Source organism: Musca autumnalis, unplaced genomic scaffold (genome assembly GCF_047663935.1).
Source record: "Musca autumnalis isolate F117 unplaced genomic scaffold, ASM4766393v1 scaffold_2, whole genome shotgun sequence".
Lineage (NCBI taxonomy): Eukaryota > Metazoa > Arthropoda > Insecta > Diptera > Muscidae > Musca > Musca autumnalis.
The window spans coordinates 247359025-247381426 of record NW_027411755.1 but is presented as its reverse complement, the minus strand read 5'-3'; the positions used below and the strand labels follow the sequence as shown (position 1 = coordinate 247381426).

At 38.6% G+C, this 22402-nt stretch overlaps 1 protein-coding gene across 5 annotated transcripts in view; it reads left to right on the top strand.

The window, feature by feature from the left end:
* The first annotated feature begins 361 nt into the window (after positions 1–361).
* Positions 362–22402, top strand: part of IA-2 (tyrosine phosphatase IA-2) — a 277811-nt gene continuing 255770 nt past the window's right edge. The window contains exons 1-2 of one of the 5 annotated variants that reach the window (XM_073971318.1): positions 362–526; positions 10458–10673. The gene's annotated coding sequence lies outside the window, so the exon portion shown is untranslated. Of the gene's footprint in view, positions 555–9931; positions 10038–10457; positions 10674–22402 lie in introns of those variants that run through there. The other 4 variants (XM_073971317.1, XM_073971320.1, XM_073971319.1 and 1 more) reach the window with 4 other exon arrangements.

The window sequence follows — 22402 nt, the reverse complement described above, 5'->3', positions numbered from 1 at the left end:
CTGAAATTCTTCGAATTACATGTGAAAATGGTGTAGTGAAGGGCTTCTTTGGTCTATTTTCTTAAATATTTTCAAATGAATATTTTGGTAGAAAATAGGCAACCCTACAGTCGATATGAACCTATGACACCTCTCCTTACGTTGCTGGCTGGCAGGTTTGGCGCTCATCCATTTACTACAAAATTTTCCGCCCTCTCCCATACTTCACCACCCACCAACTCAAAATATGAGCACATACTCACACATTAACGCACTCACACACCGATATCCCCAACATACACAAAGAGAAAACAATGAGTGCGTGAGCGTGTGTCGTATACCACCAAGCAGACGACACACAGAGTGTTGAGCTTGAATTTTTGCCACGACATAGAAAACCGTTCAGTAGGACAGAAGTCCTTCGTCAGATGCCATCATCGTGTGAACTACAAAAAGAAACAAAACGAGAGAAAGAGAAAACAAGTCGCTGAAAAAAAAAACAACGCAAAAATTAACAATAAAATAAAAGTGAATTAATAAATAAATTGTAAATTAAGAAACGCCAATTATAAATGGTATTAAATTTCCCAAGAAAAACTTCAATGTGAACTAAATTAAATGTGAAAACTTTCGAGGAAATTCTAACAATTCAACGTGTATGTGTGTGTGTGCAAGAAGTTTTTTTGTCGATTGTAAAAGTTTCCCAGGATTTGAAAAGTGGGAAGAAAAAGTGAAAGTGAACAACAAACGAACGAACGAATGAAGGAATGAATCAAAAAGTAAAAACCATAAAAGCGCAGCAGTTTCGTTTTGTTTTTTTGGCCACTAAAATTTCCAGACATTTTGGCCAACAACAACAACTGAAAAAGAGCTTTTCTCGGCCAAGCGATATGTGAAAGTGTAATAAATAAATTTCAGAAAACAAATTGCAACCAAAAAAACTCAACTCAACTGAATTGAACTGAACTTCAATATGTTTCTTTCATTTTGGCAAATTACTCCATCGACAGAGTTTTCCACCCTCATCTGTTTGGTGGTCTGCAACGAGCTCCCATTTGTCGTCACACAACAAATATCGAAATTATTATTGTCTACGCGAACGAGCCAAGCAATGATTGATGATAAGACTTGGCATTACTTTCCACTTTTTTCTAAGTTTGGGACTGATGCTATTTTTAGCCTACGGCTTTTTTTGTTTGTTTTACGTCAAGCCTGGCAGCCTGCCTGCTGTTTGGCAATTTCATTCATTATTCAGTGCCTTCTGCTGCCTTTGACCAACAGTAATCGGAGGAGTCAGAGGAAAAAACAGGGCGCAGTTGTGGTGGCGTCCTGTGGTGAAGGCGTATGTGTATTGCCGTGACGTATTAGACCACAATGACCCATGGAATTTGTAATACATTTTCTGTCACTTCTTCTACCTTCCCTTCTGCTTGCTATTCTCAATTTCTTCAATATGTTATCAGAAAAAAAGAACAACAAATTTTGGGATGTCATTACGTGTATTTATCCTTTAGAAAAATTTAATAACATTTGAGCATTTATTTGAAACATCGAATATGAAAATTTTCCATTTCCTGTCTTCGCGTAGACAGCATTTCCTTTCACTCCAGGTTTTTTTTCTTTCTTTACGTTTGTAATCGGAAACGCACAGAATTGTGATGCCACTACACCTTTACATATTTTTATATATTCGAAGCCAACAAACAGTAAATATGTCCAGCTAATAATGTTGCTGTGTGTGTACGTGGCAGGCAAGGAGTTTTGTAAATATTCTCAGTTTCATCTCTTTAGCTCCAGGGTTTTGTATTTATCCTAAAATAGCAACAATGTTGAAAAACACTGAAACTAGCCGAACAGTGGGAGCTTTCTTTTAAAAGAGCCACAAGTAGGTCTGTAAAAGCAGCAGCAGCAGCAACAACAGCGACAGGACACAGTGGGAAATTATGGTTGCTGTGGATGTGAATGATTTGTTAACGCTGCCTTTTTGAAAATTGGCCATTAAGGAATTGGCAGTTGATAAAATTGACAAATTATTATTACAATAAAATAATATTAAAACCCACTATCAACAATAGCTATTGTGGCTTTGAATAGGAACAAGTAACAAGTAAAAAACTATCAGTCGGCGTTGCCGACAGATATATACCCTAAGCCTATGTGAATTGAAACTTTCATCTAAGGACAGATCGAATGTATTTAGGATCTTTTCAAAATTTTTGACCCATTTTGGACATTCCAACTTGCATTTGAACTTAGAAGTTAAACTAAATTTGGACTAGATATTAGGAGATCCCAAGTTTGGACCAAATTGGTTGGCCCGTTCAAGAGACATTTTTTAAGTACTGGGGGGAAGTACCGGAAGTGGTGGACCGGTATTGCCCATCTTTGAATTGAAACTAAATTTGTACAAAATATGACGAAGGCCAAATTTTGGACCAAATTGGTTGATCAGTTCGAGAGTTATCATAGGTGCCATGGGGCTTTTTTACGCCTTTCGGGCTGTTTTTTTAAGAAGTGTGGATTTGCCCCGAAAAAACTTTTACCGTCGTAAAGGATGCAGTGAATGCATGTTGGTTCAACAAAATCCAAAGCAGGTCTTAAAGTCAACTTATCCGAAATGTTGTGTGGGAGGTACCCGAATGAATGGATAAGTATAGTTCATATTCAAACATTATCTATGTCTGGTAGTTATGGTAGGATTTGTAAAGTATGGACCAAATTGGTCGCTCCCTTCAAGAGTTATCGTGTGCACAATTGTTCAGAAAATGTTTGAACTTTTGTGGGGGTGGTACCTGAAGGAGTGGACCGATAGAACGATAGTAAATAGTACGAAGGCCAAATTTTGGACCGAATCGGCAGATCCGTTCGAGAATCAGCTTGCACTCCCACCACTACCCACGGTCTCATGGGTTTTTTTGCATCTTTCAGGTCATTTTCTCAGGAAGTATGGACTTGTCTCTGATGAAACTTGCACCGTTGTATAGGGAACAGTAAATACAAGTTTCTACAACAAAAATCAAAGCGATTCAAGAGCAGGTCCTAAACTAAACTTCTGCGACATTTTGTGTGGAAGGTACCCGAAGGAGTGGACAGATTGAGTCCATATTGGAACCTCATCTAAGTCTGGAAGAAATTTCACGATGTGCAAAGTATGGACCAAATCGGTTACTTCCTTTAATAGTTATCGTGCGCACAATTTTCCGAACATTTCCGAACTTTTGTGGGGGATGTACCGGAAGGAGTGGACCGATGTAACCCATCTTCGAACTTGAACTAAGTTTGGACAAAATATTACGAATGACAAATTTTGGACAGAATCGGTTGGTCCGTTCGAGAGTTATTGTGCGCTCCAGCCAGACAGACAGACGGACGGACATGGCTAAATCAACTCCAAATTGTCTGAAAAGGAATTTCGTCCAAACATACTTGCCCGTATGAAAGTGTATATACCCTCGTAAGCATAAATGCTGAGGGTATGAAAAGTATCAGTGGGCTTTGCCGACAAAGATATAGCCTCAACCTCTGACATAATGAAAAGAAGCCAACACAGTATTGCTTTTTTCCAATAACCCAGCAAAAAATCATTACCAAATAATAGGTTTTTTATAGTACTTTTTGGTATTCGTAACTACTTACAAAACCCCCTACTAACCCATTATTTTAACAAGGGCATAAAACCATATATTTTTATAACAGTTGATATGAAATTTGTTTTCAATTTCAACAGATTATTTTATTTATATTTTTATTTTATTTTGCTCTCTGTTGGATTTGATCATGCGTACTTCTGATGTCTAGCCGAACACAATGTGCCACGCGTACGAACATTGAGGGTTGTTTAAACGCTTACAAGTGCACCACCAGCTGGTCATTATTTTCGTAACAACAAACTCGCGTGCCGCGGAGCGTTGAACACACATTCTTCGGATTTGAAGTCGGATACATACGGTCTGTGCCACCGTATTCATTACTTAGTAAGGAGCTCGATAGTTCCCAGCAAAATTTGAAGGAAGGGTTCCATGCGATGACGTGATTTCATGGCATCTTTTGCATTGGTTCAAACGAAGCCGTGAAATATCCGATCTTTTCATTAGCATTTTAACCTATGCAAAGTAAGTCGTGAAAGATCTGATCTTTTCATCAACATTTGAACCGATTCCATCGATCCAATAGAGATGCATTTTGTCTTTTTATTTATACACATTTTTTCTAAATGTATAAGACTAGCGGACCCGGTCCACGTTGCTGGTCCTTAAAACAGTTTTATGTTACCTTAAGTCAGCAATTGTTGTTTTCTTGCATCGCTAATTAGTCGGATTTGTTTGTGTCGATATTCAATTTTAACATACCGCCAAAAAGCTGATGACTTGAGGCATGCATTTATTTAATCTGCTGGAATAGTATAATTGGAAGTGTTTGTCTGAAATCTAAAGGTGAATTGCTTCTTAAATTAGTATGTGCCATCGTAAATTCGGTCCAGGTGATAACTTATATTTAATATTGCATTTGAGCCCTTCATTCACATGAATGTCCAGTATATCTTATATACCTGATGAATCTATAGCTATCGATATGTTGATTTCTAATTTAAATACTTGCTTTCCAATCAGACCAAAGCTTCGCTATGCATAGCACCTGGTATTGCCATTGATTTGTAACATATTTAAGAAAGTGGGAGTGGTCGGGTCTTATGGTTTGTAAACTTTATATATATAGCGCATTTAAAAAATAGGACGCAGGGTATAACCGCACCTCCGAAATTTAACAAAATGTATAGCCTTTAGGAATCCAAGGGCCATCCCTGTACTTCATCTGAAAATTACATTGAAATCGGTTTAGAAGTTTTGAAGATATAACATATTTAAAAAAGTGTTCGTGGTCGGCCACCATTGTCTATCGAATTAATTTTCAAATCCTGCTCCGCCGAAATTCCACAAGATATATAGTTTATTTTCCCCAGGCACCAGGGGACATATATGCAGCCTATTTTCACCAGGATTATCGCGGTACATTCCCTAAAATTTGTAGGAAAATCGGCTCAGAAGTTTCAGAGATATAACATTTAAAAAAAACTTGAGCGTGGTCGGGTTTTAAGGTCCCAAAATGAGTCCCTAGGGTCGGAGACACAACGACAATTGCCTCGAAAATTAACTTGATCAAAATAGCGTTTTTAAAAAATATGGCATTGGGAAGGTACTCTGCAGAGCAGGGTGATTCGGAGGGTGGAAGTTCGGAGAGGGGTGATTTGGAGGGTTGAAGTTCGGAGCATGGTGGATCGGAGGCTGGAAGTTCGGAGCAGGGAAGTTTGGAACAGAGTTGTTCGATAGGTAGAAGTTCGGAGCGGGGTGGATCGGAGGTTGGAACTTCGGAGCAGGGTGGTTCGGAAGGTGGAAGTTCGGCGGGTAGATGTTCGGAGCGGGGTGGTTCGGAGTGTGGAAGTCCGCAGCAGGGTGGTTCGGAGGTTGGAAGTTCGCAGCAGACTGAATCGGAGGGTGGAAGTTCGGAGCAGTGTGGTTCGGACCGGGATAGATCGGAGGGTGGAAGTTCGGAGCGGGGTGTTTCGGAGGGTGCACGTCCGCAGCAGGGTGGTTCGGAGCGTGGTGGTTCAGAGGGTAATAGTTCGGAAGAATTAATTCAATCGTTCATTTCAGTTTAGCTTAAATAGCGTTTTTTATTAAATCAGACATAGAGGAGGTACCCCGCCCCACCGAAATTCAACAAAATGTTTAGCCTATTTGAACCGCGGGTCCTCCTTGTACATTATCTGAAATTTTCAGGAAAATCGGCTCAGTAGTTTTGGATATGTAACATATTTAAAAAGTGGGCGTGTTAAAAAAGGGTTTATATAAAAGTAGGGCATGGGGGAGGTGCCCAGCCCCCACCGAAATTCAAAAAAATGCATAGCCTATTTTCACCACGGGTACTCCCTGTACATTCTCTGAAATTTTGAAGAAAAATCGGTTCAGTAGTTTTGGATATCTAAAAAGTAGGGCATGGGGGAGGTACCACGCCCCCTCCGAAATTCGAAAAAATATATAGCACTTTTTTAGCACGGGTGTTTCCTGAAATTTTCAATTCAATTTCAATTTCAAGAAAATCGGTTCAGCCGTTTTTGAGTCTATACGGAACATACAAACAAACATAGACTTGATGTTGTCGGAGACTCGAAACTCTCGTCGTAATGATAATGTCATTGCAAAGGGTTGGTGAAAACGACATGCCAAAGCATTAGTGGAAATGACATGTCAAATCATTGGTGAAAATTACATGTAAATGACATGCTTTGGATTCAAAAATGAATAAAAGAAGATGAATAGAAAATGAAGGTGAAGATGCTAAAAAGGTGACATGGCAGATCACTTGCACCCATGATTGAATATCATCTTTGGCATGGAACATTTTGCTGGGTTTTTGTGCCCATCAGGCACTTTAGATGGTCACCATTGGACAATTATGTCACGAAACACGGACTTGCCCACGAAAAATATATTATTGCTGTAAACAGGTGCACAAAACGTATTTTCGGTAAAAATTTATGTAAAGAAGGCCTGACTTCCGTATCGTCAGTTGCTTTGTGTTGTTTAAACTTCGTCAAAATATTTCAGTTGCACATTCATATATTGTTCTTCGAAAATGCAAACCAAATGCATCAGGAAAAAATTAATCATGTTTGTTTTTTACCTGCGGTAAAAATGCGCATTTTTGACGCTTTGAAACATGTAGATTTGCCGTTGTTAAGTACTACGGCGTTAAGAAACATAATACTTCATAATACTTGATATCAATACAAGGTATTTTACTACAAAAGACCGGTAGGAGGCCTTATATCCGTTGAAGAACGTAAAGAGGACATATATCCATAGAGGACTATTATGAGGTCTTCTCTCTATAGAAGATCTTTAGGAGTTGTTCTATTCATTGAAAACATTTATGAGGTCTTCGATCCATGGAAGATCTATTGGACCTCCTCTATTCATAGGAAACCATTAGGAGGACTTCTATCCATAGCAGATCATTTTTTTCATAGAAGACCTATAAGTAGTTTTCTATACATATAAGGAGGTCTTCTATTCACAAAATACCATTTAGAGGGTGTCTATCCATAGAACACCATTACGGAGCCTTGTATATATAGAAGATCTTTAGGAGTTCTATCTACGAAAGAAGTCTACGAAAGACCGTTCATCAGGTATTCTATCTATAGAAGATCTTCTGTCCGTTTGGAGGTCTTCCATCCATAGACAACTATTAGAAGTTGTTCTCTCTGTAGAAGACTTTAAGGAGGTCTTCAATCTTCAAGATATATTCTGTCTGTAGAATAGATGTCCTGTCTCTAAAAGATGCTTACTGGTCTTCTACCTATAGATTACACACAGTAGGTCTTCCATCTTTACAAGTCCTTTAGGTGGTGTTTAATATGTAGATACTATTTAAAAGTTCTTCTTCTATCTAGGGGTAGCTGGTCGATCACAGTATCCCATCTCCCGACCAATGATGCACCGTATCTGAAGCCGAAAAGCAGCGTCTTAACTTCTTTAGTGGCGTTGGCAACTGACTTTTTCCGTGCTTATGGAGATAAAGATCGAGACCAGTAAGGCATTTCTGTTAAAGCCTAGAAAGTCTTAAAGTCCTCAAAACATCACTTGAAATATTAGAAAAGAAAGAATATTTAGAAACAAGTGAACCAAGGCTATAGTCGGGTCGGGGCCGACTATGTGATACTCTACACCACTACCCCTGTGCATAAGCTTTTGACTGGTAAAATTCAAAATATTAAAATTGCGATAGCTTAGCGCCTTTGCTCTGAATGTCTTTATTAATACAGGTCAATTTTGTTGGAACGCATTTAAGTGCATCGTCAGTACCACTCAAATAAAAAAAATGGAAAAGTGGGTTGTACGCCAACCATCAATAGGCTTCTTTCTCTGTGAGACCCGCATCAACCCCCAAAATTTCGTGAAGATCCGAACAAAATTCCGACCTGTAGTGTGATTGCACAGAAAAATAGAAAAAGGGATGCATTACCGACTATTGCGATATCTCTGTTGTTTGACCACCTATGACAACCTACTTCACATCGTTGTATAGGTGATATTGTCTACTTTCCTTGCGAGGTCTTCCTTTCTATATACCTATTACAGAAGAGAAATAATCGCTTTGAAATGAAACGTTTGCCTTTTCTCCAAATAAGTTGTTTTTTTTTCACATTCCGACCCCTGAATAATATCCGACCATTACCAAAATCAAAAGGTGTCTTCCTCTGTGGGACCCCCATTAACACCCTAAATTTCGTGACGATCCAATCAAAAAAGCGACGTGTAGCGTGATTAAAAAAATAAAAAAATGGCATGTATTACCGACTATTGGGATATCTCCGTTATTTGATCACATACTTTAACCAGTTTTACATCATTGTAAATGTGGCATTTTCTACTTTCATAGTCAGACTTTGATTTTGGAAGGTCCCCAACCAAAGCTGTGATATTCGTCACTATAATTAAAATCGCAAAAAGAAAAGTTAGGTTCTATTAGCAGCTATTGCTATTGACCACCTACGACAACCTCCGTTAGATCGTTGCAAAGGTGATCTTTTCATTCACTAGCAGGGTTTGCTTTTGATATAACCCATATAGAAGCGGAGATATTCGCTTTGAAATAAAATGTTGACTTTTTCTCCAAATAAGTTTTTGCCCATTCTGATCCCTGAATATTATTCGACCATTACCAAAATAGGCTTCTTCCCCTCCGGGGCCTTCACCAACACCCAAAATTTAGTGACGATCAGATTAAAATTGCGACCTGTAGCGTGATTACAAGGTTTAGATGGACAGACGGACACACATAGCCAGATCGACTCAGCTCGTCGAGACATTCATTTTGGTATATAAGTATATGTATGGGTCTACGAGCATTATTTCGATGCGTTACAAACTTTTTGGCCAAAACCAACTTATAATACTCTCCCCACATAGTGGTGTAGGGTAGGGTATAAAAAAAACACGCCGCTCAAAATTGTAACCGCCGAAAGCACTTTAAAAAGATAATCTTTTACGCCTGTAATTATTGCGAAGATCGTTAAAAACATATTACATACACACATACCGATGTTCCTGCAAACATACCCGAAGGAGCAAGGGAGACTTCTCTAATTTCAATAAGTGGACCCCTATTAATATTATATCAATGATATGTGACCTACATTCCTTTATCATATGACCAAATTAGTAATGATACATTTCATGTTTGACATTAGTTATGATATTTTTGAAAACTTGGTAACTACTTAGACTTATTTCGCTTTAAAAGGTTTTCTGTATTTTCGTCAAATAAAATAACAATCACTTGTTGATATTATTCACCCATTGTGCAGTCAACCAGTCATCCAGAGCTTGTAGCAATTCAGACACATGTAAAGCAATCCATTATAGCGGTGTGGTGAATTTTAAGATGACGGGTGGTGGCTCTCAGAGTTTGGCAATGATTGTTTGATAAAAACCCACAGAGAGCGAGAGAGGAGAGGATGGAGGAGAAGAAAAATTGGAAGTAACGACGTCATCACTGGGTATAGTTTTATTTCTGTGCCAAAAAATACAAAAACAAAACGCAAACGAAAAATCGTTGGCATTCAACAACAAATGAATGAAATGATGGAAAATATGGCCAATACGACCTGAAAATGAACACCCACTCGTTTTGCAGGAGAATAGGCTACACAAATGTGTGTGTACCCCTATATATAGACTACATATTAGATACCACAGGGATGCAAGGATAGCAAAGGGGGGAGGGGGGGGGGGGGGTGAGAGATACGAAATACGAGAAATCTAAACCAACAAGAGGTAGGCGGACGAACGGACGTAAGCAACGACGACGGCATTGATGGTGATGAAAACGATGAAACCGGTGCAAAATCGTCTAATGTCCTGTTTTGTTGAAATATTAGCCAAGAGGCGAGTCGTAGAAGAATCATTAACACAGTTGCAGGTGGAAAATGATGTTGAGTTCAGTTCAGTTTTACGCTTTGTTTAATGAAAAATGCTAATAAATAAAGTTGGTTGGTAGGACTGAAAGGATATAAATAATACTAAATTTATATTTACGCACGCACAAGCACACACATACATATACATTCACATCACATATGTTTTTTTTTTGTGTGGTTGTAATTAAAAGAGAAAACAAAACTTGCAAACAAAGAATGTGTGAAATGTGTGTAAAAAAAAGAATCTTGCTCTAGTGTGGTAGTGAGTGACACAAGTGTTTAATTTTTGACTTGAAACAAACAACTAAAAAATTGAAAATCTTTTATTAGTATATGGTGAAAGTAATGGTGACATTCTAACAAGTATATTGCTGCCATATGTGAACAAAAACGCAACAATCTTCTGATCTTATATGGAAATTTTTGATTTTTTTTATTTAAAAGAAATCATCTAGATTTGGATTGTGTCATATTATGTGTATTTGTCTATTTACAGGGTAAAAATTGTTCCATATAAATAACATCTGAATGCTATTAAAAAATAAGTTGTGAACATAAAAAATTATTTGAATTTTAAGAAGTTTTGAAAAAAATTAACAATTGGCCACTGGTTTATGAAAAAAATCAACAAACTTGCATGTCTTCGTCATCGTGGTTACGCAAAAAATGGAATAGTTTAATGCATGACAGAAGTTTCAGTAATATAAACGAGGTAAGTGATTTTTACTATTTAACCCTGATGTTAATGGAAATAATATAAGAAGGTGGTGTCAACTTCCAAATGTAATGTACGGTCTCTATTTGTGTACAAAGTCTAGCTTTTCTCTCAAAGTTTTCAGACTGCCCTGCCACTTTATATTTCTCTTGGTCAAGGGACTGACAGAATTTAGCCCCTAATTGTCTTTATATGCAATATTCGTTTGAGTGGGGTATAACGGGCTAGAAGAAATTCGGAACTACCGTTATAAGCGATTTGTACTGTATATGCAAATTATGATGATTTGCCTGTGTTTAAATCCCTAGAGAAAATGTTGTCCACATTTTCGAGTGTTTTGAGGTAAGGTATAACTTCCTTCAAGGTGGTGCCATGCTATGATCAGCAAGCCTGCACTTATTCATATGAAAAAAATAAGGGACATGCCCTTCAGGGACGTTTGTGAGATATGTGTTTTCATAATATTTCTATAATAATGGTGAAGTTCAGCTTTGAAGCAAAGACTGTCAAAGACAGCATCTACAGCACTACAATACTATGTGGATGGTATATATTTGTAATAAATCGAAGTTTGTAACACACATCCCATATCCCACCTTTATATAAAAAAGTAAAAAAAAACAAGTAAAAAAGTATCAGGCTTTGCCGACAGAGATATACCCTCAGCCTGTGTATATTGAAACAATCTTTCCCAAAAAAATGTATTTACGGGGTTTTAAAAGGATCGACATTGACCATTATGGAAGTGGATCTCCAGCCACTACATATGGTGCCTATGGGGTTTTTACACCCTTCGGGCTGTTTGCTCAAGAAGTGTGGACTTGCCCCTGAAAAAAAACTTTTACCATCGTAATTGAAATCAAAGTGATTCGACAGAAATCAAAGTGATTCGACAGAAATCAAAGTGATTCGATATCAGGTCTTAAAGTGAACTTATTCGAAATTTTGTGTGGGAGGTACCGGATGTGTAAAGTATAGACCAATTCGGCCCCTCCCTGCAAGAGTTACCGTACGAACAATTTTTACGAACATTTTTGAACTTTTGTGGGGGAGGTACCTGAAGGAGTGGACCGATATGGCTTATCTTCGAACTTAAACTATGTTTGGACAAAATATTACTAATATTTGGACCGAATCGGCAGATCCGTTCTAGAGTTATCTTGCGCTTCAACCACCTCACGCGGTGTCATAGGATTTTTTTGCAACTTTCATGCCATTTCCTCAGGAAGTATGGACTTGCCCCTAATGAAACTTGTACCGTCATATGGAGGGCAGTGAATACAAGTTGCTAAAACAAAAATCAAAGCGATTCGAGAGATGGTCCTAAACTGAACTTTTCCGAAATTTTGTGTGGGAGGTACCCGAAGGAGTGGACCGATTGAGTCCATATTGAAACTTTATCTAAGTCTGGTACACAATTCAGGATGTGCAAAGTATTGACCAAATCGGTTACTCCCTTCAAGAGTTATCGTGCACACAAATTTTCCGAACATTTTCGAACTTTTGTGGGGGAGGTATCGGAAGGAGTGGACCGATATAGCCCATCTTCGATCATAAGCTAAGTTTGGGCAAAACATTACGAAAGCCAACATTTGAACCGAATCGGTTCATCCGTTCGAGAGTTATCGTGCGCTCCAGCCAGCCAGACGGACGGACATTGCTCAATCGACTCCAAATTATCTGAAACACATTTCGTCCAAACATACTTGGGGTCTAAAACCGTTATTTCGATGAGGCACATTTTGCCCGTATGAAAGTGTATATAGCCTCTTTAGCATAAATGCTGAGGGTACAAAAACAAAAATGTGAACTTTGACCGCTATATATTTCAAAATCCCTCCGGCGATTTTTCCCCTTGGAGCGTATAGTGTCAAAAGGCTCGTTTTTTCATGGCTTTTTTCTCTTAAATGCACCAAGTTCTGCCTCATCTCCTCTCGCAAGTACTCATACTTCGGATCCATGCATAAGTGTGGTTAGTACCAATGTCTAGTAGAGTGTGATTTTTGTTTGAAAAAAATGTGTCTTTATTTTATACTGGTTACTTAAGCCAAAGTAGCATATGTTGGTCAATACTATACTTCTTATTTCACATCTGCTGTTTATTTTCGGGATTATGGTGGTGCCGAGTTGGACGAAGTCTTTAACTACCTCAGCATTATAGGTACAACTTCATCTTGTCGCCGTTTATTGTCAGACACACTTAAGCAGAATCTCTTTCGACTTCCAGCAGAATATTAAATGAATGAACTTTGTGGGGATACCAAATTTAGACATGGAGTGGAATAACTTTGAACGTAGCGGACTGTCGAAGGCTGCTTTATAATCGACAAAAAGATGGTATGTGTCGATCTGCATCTCTTGGGTCTTCTCCAGGATTTGCCACATTGTAAATATCTGGTCAATGGTAGATCTGCCTGGTCTAAAGCCGCATTGGCATGGCCCAATTATTTCATGGGCCGTACGCTTTAGTCATTCATACAATATCCTATACACTACCTTATATGCAACAGGGAGAAGGCATATGCCCCTGTAGTTAGAGCATACAGTTGTATCTACTTTCTTGTGAAGGGGACGCATAATGTTTAGTTTTCAATCGCCGGGAACGCTTTCTTCCTGCCAGATGGTGCTAACTAGCTGTTGCAAACACCTTATCGGCTGTCGCCACTGGTCTTGAACAGCTCGGCTGGTAAGCCATTGCCTCCTACTGCCTTATTATTTTTTAGTCTGTTTATTGATGTCTTTACTTCATCTTGGATGGGCGGTATACATTCAATACCATTTTATGGGATTGTATATGTGGCTTGGATTTGGAAGATGCTCTTTCCATTTCATGAGCACACTATCTGTATCAGTTGCCGAATTACCTTGGTGGTCTCTAGAAGAGGATGTGCTCGTACCAAAGCCATCAGAGTGAAATACTCTTTGGTATAATTTTCGGACTTCATTCTGGCTTCTGGACATCTAGATTTTTGCACACTCCCGCTTTTCCGTATCTCTCCCTTCTTTCTCTCTACTCTCTCCTTTTCTCCCGATACCCCTCTCGTGCGCTACGTGTTGCTACTGATTGTAAAATAGCCCTATATGACGCATTCTTCTTCTTTAGCAGCAAGACACTCCACATTATACCATTGGTTTCTTGGTGAAGGTCTCTGGTATCCAAATGGTGTGGGCAATATTTTGCCATTGTGCTGATATTTTATCGGGACGAGGAGTGCTTTGATTGAGCAATTGGGCCAGTTGAGTGGAATATGCTGTGGCTATCTGTTGCGATTGCAGCTTACCGATGTCCAACTTCCGTGTTGTGTCTGTTCGTACTCTATTTGTTATGTTTAATCTATATTCTATGCTTGCTCCTCGGAACGAACGTACATCCAACACGCTCGATGAATGTCTCCCATCTATCACAACGTGATCAATTTGATTCCTTGCTTTCTGATCCGAAGACAGCCAGGTGAATATCGATATGCTTAAATCTGGTACTGCTAAATACCATGTTTTTTGCTGCTGCAAAGTCCATCAGGCTCATTCGATTGGCAGATGTTTCACTGTGGAGATTGAATTTTCCGACTGTTGGGCCAAAGATATTCTCCTTTCCAATTTTGACATTAAACTCGCCTAGAATAATTTTGATGTTTTGTAAGCGCTCGTATAATATATTTTTGTTCTGCTCGTCCTTGACTTTAGTGGGATCATAGCGCAAATAAAACTCATGTGGGAAAAATTAGCTTTTATTCTATTGCAGCGGGTCTTTAATTCAGCGGGTTGAAGCATGAAAGCAGATATTTAAACCTTCGACCAATTATAAATCAGCCATAATGCAGTGCCTTTAGGTTTTGTTGTTACGAATTTCCTGTATAGCAGTAATATCGGCCTTGTAATTTTTAGGGACATCTGCCAATGCGTAAACTGCGTCTTCTGTATAAAGAGTGCGAACATTCCAGGGGGAGATTCGTAGATCATGGTTCTTAGAACTTTTGTCAACTTTAGTGGGTTTTTTTTATAGTATGTTGCCAAGTTTTTAACATTCTTATGGAAGAACGCGCAGCACATGTTAGTTCACTACCTTTAATGAGTGTTAAAGGCAGCCCCCAGATGACACCACTGAGAGTCAGTGTCTACTCGAGATGATAGAAGGACCAAGATAAGTCATGGGCTTTGCCATGGTAAAGCCGGTCAGTGTCGTTGCTGGGTATCTTCCACACCACTACGTCACCCATCGCTCATTGCAAATGGGCCGTCGGCTAAGAGGGATCTTATACGGCATAGCACACTACTCTTTGCTCTGTCATTAAAGGTGTCATCTATAAGTAGTCGGTTAAAAAAACACGCGCACCACTACCAACCTGTCACTGTCCCGCCGATGACAGTAACATCCTTTCTTACTTAATCCTGTATCAATGCTGCATTGCTTCAGGTGGTCTGTTGCCTACTAGGCCTCGCCTACTAAGTTCCCTAACTCTTGGGTGTTCAGGGTTCGTACAACGAAGCTCATCATGCTCTGTTGTTCGTCCCGTTGCCTCTGCTGGAAAATTTGGTCTAATTTCGGGCATTCGAGTAGCCCGATAATCTCCTCTTATCCTCATAGGAGCATCTTTGTTCAGCGTGCAATATGTGGAGCTCTCAATTTGTTCGGCCAGCGCTGTACCCCTTTGGAAGGAATGCCAAAGCTCATGATGAGCATTGATGCACCAGACTGTTATTGCCCTAAAAAGGCGGACAAATGTCAGACACATGATGCATGGCACAACAATTCATACCTTCATACATTCCATATACATATGAGTGGGTCACTAGAGTCAAGTTCAATCGAGATAGGTCTGTACTGGACTGACTGGAGTATAATGAAGGCAAGTCCTCCTCCGCTTGTAGGATCCTTCCGTAAAACATTAGAACCATTGCAATGTTCCAAGATACAGGTGACGGTGAGCTTATTTAAATGGATAGTGGTGACCATGATTTTCCTCCGACTCATAAAGTCTAAAATTTCCCTGACTTTGTTGCGGAGACCGTTGCAGCAAAATTTCGAGAACGATGCATTTTCGGAGCGCTGAATAAGAACATGTGATGTTATACCCTGTTTGCACTAAACCGGATTAACCCAGTAGCTTTGGGTTTCAAATGTCAATTTTATAGCGTAAACGTCAAATAAATCCTCATAAAGAAGGTTAACCCGGCAAAAAGCTCTAGTGCAAACGCCGTTTTAGATGCTGCGTTGGTTCTTTTTGTTGGTGGGGACACTGCGGGGGTGTCTCGTATTCCGACGACGAAGTTGGATACACTCCCAGCATGTCTCCATCTGTTCTAGCGAATCAAGCAGCAACATAACTCCTATCTCAGTAGTCTTGGATTTGGAAGTGCAGCCATGCTATTTATCCATTACATCTTATCGATGTTTACATGTTGTGGATGCGGATCTGGCACGGCACGGACCAAAAAAGCTCGGAGCAGGCATTCCGGGATATATTGCCGCTTTTATGGTGAAAAATATGTATACAGACAAAAACGCATAATTGTTGATGTGGTCGAAGGGAACCAGAGAACCGGCCACCGTGGGATTGCCCTTCGGTTGTTTAATAGCCGTTATATGCTCCATTCATAAAGAGATTTCCTAATTTGAGTGAAGTTTAGCTTCCGTATTTTGTCAGTTTTTATTTTATTAGTTACGTTCAATCGGGTGCGAACCTTTGCTGCAACATGATCTAAGTGTATGTTTATACCATGGATCGATAGTACGATCAACGCGCTTGTGAGTACCTTTTATGACCTACTACAACCCGGCCAACCACGGTTTTTTCGACCGGCAAATTTGTTTATTAAGTTTTCCTACATTTGAAACAAAGTTATTCTCCCTTCTAATTTTGTCATTAAAAACGCCTTGAACAATTTTAATCTTATTCTCTTTGTATGCGCCGTAAAAATATCTGTTCTCTGCCCCTCTATGCTTGCTGTCAAGATATTGCCGCTGAGGAATATCTTCCTAATTGTTGCAGTGACGTTTTAACCTCCGAATAATTGCAAATTCATAGCCAGACTAATGTAAAATTTCTGGCGGCTTTAATACATTGCATCATCTTTAGGTGTCTCACAATTTCGATAGCACTTCCTGCAAGGCAGTTGTATACGTCTTGTACTTTACAATTACATGGCGCTGAAGCTGGTAGCGTCGCAAATTATGGTCCCTTAAAAAGTTTGCCGAGGGACGGTGGTATTACATATTATACAGGCGCTAAATACATTTATGATTGATGTCTCCTATGTCTGCTGGCATTATAGTTCTCCCATGTCCGCAACACTTTACTTTATGCGTAATGTAGTGGGTATACTTTCTGACAGCAATTATACGCTCTGATGTTTTATGAACTTAAAGTTTAAAGATTTGTCACCACTCAAAGTGTTCATAATGGAATTCCTTCTAAATTCTTTTTCAGCAATTATCTTTCTTAACAACTTAAGTTCAAAATAAAATATTATGCTTCCCCACATTCCAACTCCTATTTAGCAATTCTGCTTAAATGTTTGCGCCACTTATTTCAACTCCAGCATTAAGATCATCCATGATATATTTGTCTCGGTTATTTTCAAATTAATTTCTTTTCATAAATCTTTTCTTTTGGACCTTAAAGGCGACATCACCAGAAGACGACACATAAAATAAGATATATTCCTCTTCTAGAGAAAATCGTGTTAATTTGTCAACCGTAATGGCGTAGCTTAGTACGTGCAAATCTTTATAATGTCGCAGCGTGTTATTTTTGCTTGCCTTGCGGCAATGTAACGGTCTGTCGGTCGGTGTCTGGGTACTGTTGCACCCGATTACATGGCATGGAGAAGTAAATATCAAGGTTCATCCATTCATAAATGCGCTGTTAGAGGTCCATGTAACTAACCTTAATTTGCTTGACATATGTGAGGCTGTAGGATGTGGATGATATGTAGGTGTTTTGCTTGTGTGGTGGGGGTGGTGTGTTCATAACAATGGCTACAAATGATGCATACCTGCTGCACTTAGTATATTCACAGCCATAAATATTTATGTTTTTGCCATCGGGCTGTTCGTTAGCTTTTACTTTCTAAATTTATTGTTGCAAGCGACTAAAATAGCATCAGCTTAGTTAACACCTTGTGCATTGTTACACCAGCATCGTTGCGCATTAATGCAGGGAAATAAATTTCTTAGATATATGTTGGTTGTTTGTAAGGTGTGTGTGACACATACGATAAAGATTTTATGTGGATAAATATTGTCCTTTAACGTTGTTATATTTGTTACGTTATGAAGTTATCATGCGATAAAGCGATGTGATTGCTCTTGAATTTTCACACATTTTCAATTCTGTTAGTAAGTTATTGGATTTTTAAATATTTTAAAATTGTTTTTTAAAACAAGTTAAAAGAATTCGTCGGCGTTGCAGATCGATAAATACCATCAGCCTGCCTACCAAAACTGTATCAGATGTGGTGGAGCTGCATATTCCATGAACAGATTCCAAATATAAAAAGAAATATCATTTCCGTAGGGTACAACAGAAGTTTTAACAGTTTCAAGACTATATAATTAGGCATTTGTGCCGTAGGCAGCATATACATGAATATCCCTCTAACTGAATCAATCAACATGGTCCACACGAATTAAATCCCAGTGTCGTAAAAAGTCCAAGAGCATAAATTTGTTCGCGAAAAAACTCTATATCCATAATCAGAACCACATAGTTAAAAATATCAAAACTATTCTGTAACAGCCCTTAAACTGTACTAAGGCCACAATTTAGAAGCGAGTGAGTGAGAAGTGAGAGGTGTACCTGAACGAATTGTTCAAGATAGACAGACCTTGGAATTTGAAGTGGACTAATATTGTCCATCCCCGAATTTGATCTATGTTTGGAATTAAGATTGCAACATAAAAATGTTAGACTTTGACAGTTATCGTATTTAACGGACAGACAGACGAACGTACATTACCAAATCGACTCCAAATAGTCTGAAACGGATTTGGTCCTAATATGTGGTTGCTAACCCATTATTTTGATGAGACACTTTTGTGATGGTGAAAAAGCGTATATAGTTGAGCATACATACTTACTTCAGCCGTCCCAGGAAGTAAAATGATTGCCAATCTAATAATTGACGACCATCTACGGCGATATTTTACTTTTACTCTCCAATAACTTGTCTGAGGTATTGAACTGTTTGGAGAAGTTAATCCAATAATCGGGTATGCCTTCTATAACCCGATGGTGCTAAGTTTGGAACCATAAACTCCTATAACCGTCGTATTTCTGCCTTTATATAATTTTGGATCATCAGTACCACCTTCAGGTACATGGTTCGGTGGAAAACGATTCTTTTCATAGCCCGAACATGTTGTCTCTATCTGCTAACAGAATAACTTGCTCAGCTCTACAGGAGGGCGTGTGTGTACCAAAACCATAAATTTGTAATTTTTCTAATCTTCGGTAGAATATTCGGGCTTTATTCTGACTACTGCATTTTTTAATGTTTGCAATGGAAAAGTCGTTTCCCTCATTTCCTTTTTTCAGGCTTTACTCCCACTACTGATTGCAGAGTAACCCTATATGCCGCATCATCCTCCTCGGCATGACACGATGGTACAATGGCCTAAAAACACACTAACAAAAATGTTTTAGTCCTATGTCCAACGAATCATCCTGAATTAATTGTGAGGCTTTTTCTCCTTAAGAACCTCGAAAAATAGAAAAAATAAGTTGAGTTTCGGAAAATTTGGAATATTTTGAACCGATTTGCATCTTCAAATTTTTAAAATTACAACATGATTTTTTTGATATTTAGGCGCATCCTCTGTGCGAGAGTATATACACTTTCATACAGACAAAATGTGCCTCATCGAAATAATGGTTTTAGACCCCAAGTATGTTTTAACGAAATCCGAATTCTATGTCTGTACGTCTGTCTGAAGCGCTCGATAACTCTCGAACGATCCGGTTCAAAATTTGGCTTTCGTAGTACTTTGTCCAAACTTAGTTTAAGTTCGAAGATGGGTTATATCAGTCCACTCCTTCCGGTACCTCCCCACAAAATTTCTTTGCACATCATGAAATTTCTACCAGACTTAGATGAGGTTCCAATATGGGCTCAATCGGTCCACTCCTTGAAGTGGGTGACCGATTTGGTCCATACTTTACACACCCTAATAAATATACCATATATAGATCAGCTTCGAATATGGACTATATTTGTCCATTGCTTCGTGTGTCTCCCATGTCAAATTTCACATAAGTTCACTTTAAGAACTGCTCTAGAATCACTTTGATTTTTGTTGAAGCAACTTGCATTCGCTGCCTCCATTACGACGGTAAAAGTTTTTTCAGGGGCAAGTACATGAGTCATGAGAAAACAGCCCGAAAGGTGTAAAAAGCCCATATGCGACCATACGTATTTGCTGGAGAGCACGATAACTCTCGATCTATTCAACCGATTTGGTCCAAAATTTGGCCTTCATCTTATTTTGTCAAAACTTAGTTTCAGTTCGAAGAAGGACAATGCCCGGTCCACAACTTCCTGTACTTCCCCCCAATATTTAAAAAATTTCACTAAAATGGTATGCACGATATGTCTTGAACGGGGCAACAAATTTGATCCAAACTTTTGATCTCCTATTATTTGGTCCAAATTTAGTTTATAGGTCGTCTCCTTAGGGTACCTTCCCCACCAAAGTTCAAAATTTGTGTCTAAGTTTAGGGTCTGTTCGAAGATCCTTTGGATCCTTTGCTGTTCGTTGTAATCCTATTTACAGCGATATTATGTTGTCCGAGTACAAGTCCATGCTTCCTGGTATACTGGTCCAAAAGCTATACGATGGCCCACTGATATTACTAGTGGGCGCGATAATGAAGATAATGGACTATGTCGCTCCACTCCTTTATGTACCTCCTCCGCAACACTTTTGAGCTTTATTCCTAATGCACATGTCGGTAAGTTGAAATGTCCAAAAAGGGCCACAACATTCTGAAAAGACCCTAAATACATGCGATCTGTCCGTATGTGAAAGTTTCAATTCACATGGGCTGAGGGTATATCTCTGTCGGCAAAGCTACTTTTTTACTTGTTTTGTATAAAGTGGCCAATACTTTGCCATGACACAGATATTTTATCACATGAGGAGGTTAATTGGGTGTGTTGGGGTGTAACAGTCTGTGAAGCTTCTCGATGGTCAGACTTTTAATATAAAAATCGAGTGTTGATAACTATCAAGTTTTTGCCGTCGCGAATTCTATTAGTCACTTTCTGTTATCAGAATGCTAGCCACATTATTCGAGTATATTGGTTTTGAAAAACTTTTCTATAGGAATCGGGATGAACTAATTGATATGAGAAAATTATACCTTTGCCTCTACGGCGATATTCTTGGCAAAATTTGTTTTTACAGTGTTTTATTTAACTTGCTTTGCTGTCTGTCTCTTTAGTTAAAATCTAAAACTTTGCACACTTTTCAGGTTTGGATGACAAAACATGAATATGAAACCAAAACCAATATGGGTCCATTTTTTTCCTATAGCCCCAGCTGTACCACCCGTTTTCAAGTATTTTGAGGATTTATCTTCATTTTTAGCCCGAATTGGCTGTAACTTGGCATTTGGAGTTCCCAGTGGTACACAAACTTCTTCAAAAAGCGGCACCACCCGAATTCAGGTATTTTGAGGATTTATCTTCATTTTTAGCCCGAATTGGCTGTAACGTGGCATTTGGAGTTCCCAATGGTACAGAAACTAACCCACCAAAAATTATGGACATAGTTCCAGGTTTTGGTATAGTCCTCATATAACGGTACCACCCGATTTTAGGCATTTTAAAGTTTGTATCTACATTTGCGGCCTAAAGTGACTTTAATTTGGTTATGGGGTACTCAGTGGTCAAACACATGGAGAGATACCTAGAGGTCCATAGTATATTTTGGAAGTGGATCTTATTTTGGGAATCATGTCAATATGAGTCCAATATAAGTCCTAATCACTAAAGGATATTTTTAGCACTTGGTGACGGTGCTTATCCGGAAACTATTCATATTTTTTTCGTTACCAGTAGGCCTGTAGGCATATTCTGTAACTTTTAACAATTATCGATATTGTTTAAATTTCTTTTGTTTTTGTAACAACTACAAAACAAACAAATGAAATTGTTTTAAAATAAACAATGAGTAAAGTTGTTAAAAAGTTGTTAACATTTCTTTTGTTTTTGTAACAACTTCAAAACGAACAAATAAAATTGTTGTAAAATAAACAATGAGTAAAGTTGTTAAAAATTTACTGAATAGAGAGGCAGTGGGATTCCGTAATTTCGGTAATTAACGATATTTTCGATATGTATGCATCCAATAAAAAGTAGTCGCAAATTTCTACCGATAGCAATAGTGTCGTCAACTTTTATTTGAACTTTTCATTCATAAATTTTTTGTCAATAAATGGGTTAGAAAATCGCACTATTGAAAGAATGGTACGTATACTCTTTCTCAGCACGTATACGACACACACATACCAAATAAAATCGACTCCGCTTTACTGTGATTCAAATATGGGCTAAATGATATTAAACTTGGGCATCATTCAATTTTAGCCCAAACTACATATGAACTTTGCATAAATGAATATTCGCATTAGAGAAAAAGCCCATTTGATGGATAAGGTATCGCAGCATGAACAGAGCATGAAGCAAATACGTCGGTTTAGAAACCTCTTCGTTTTTTGACAAAG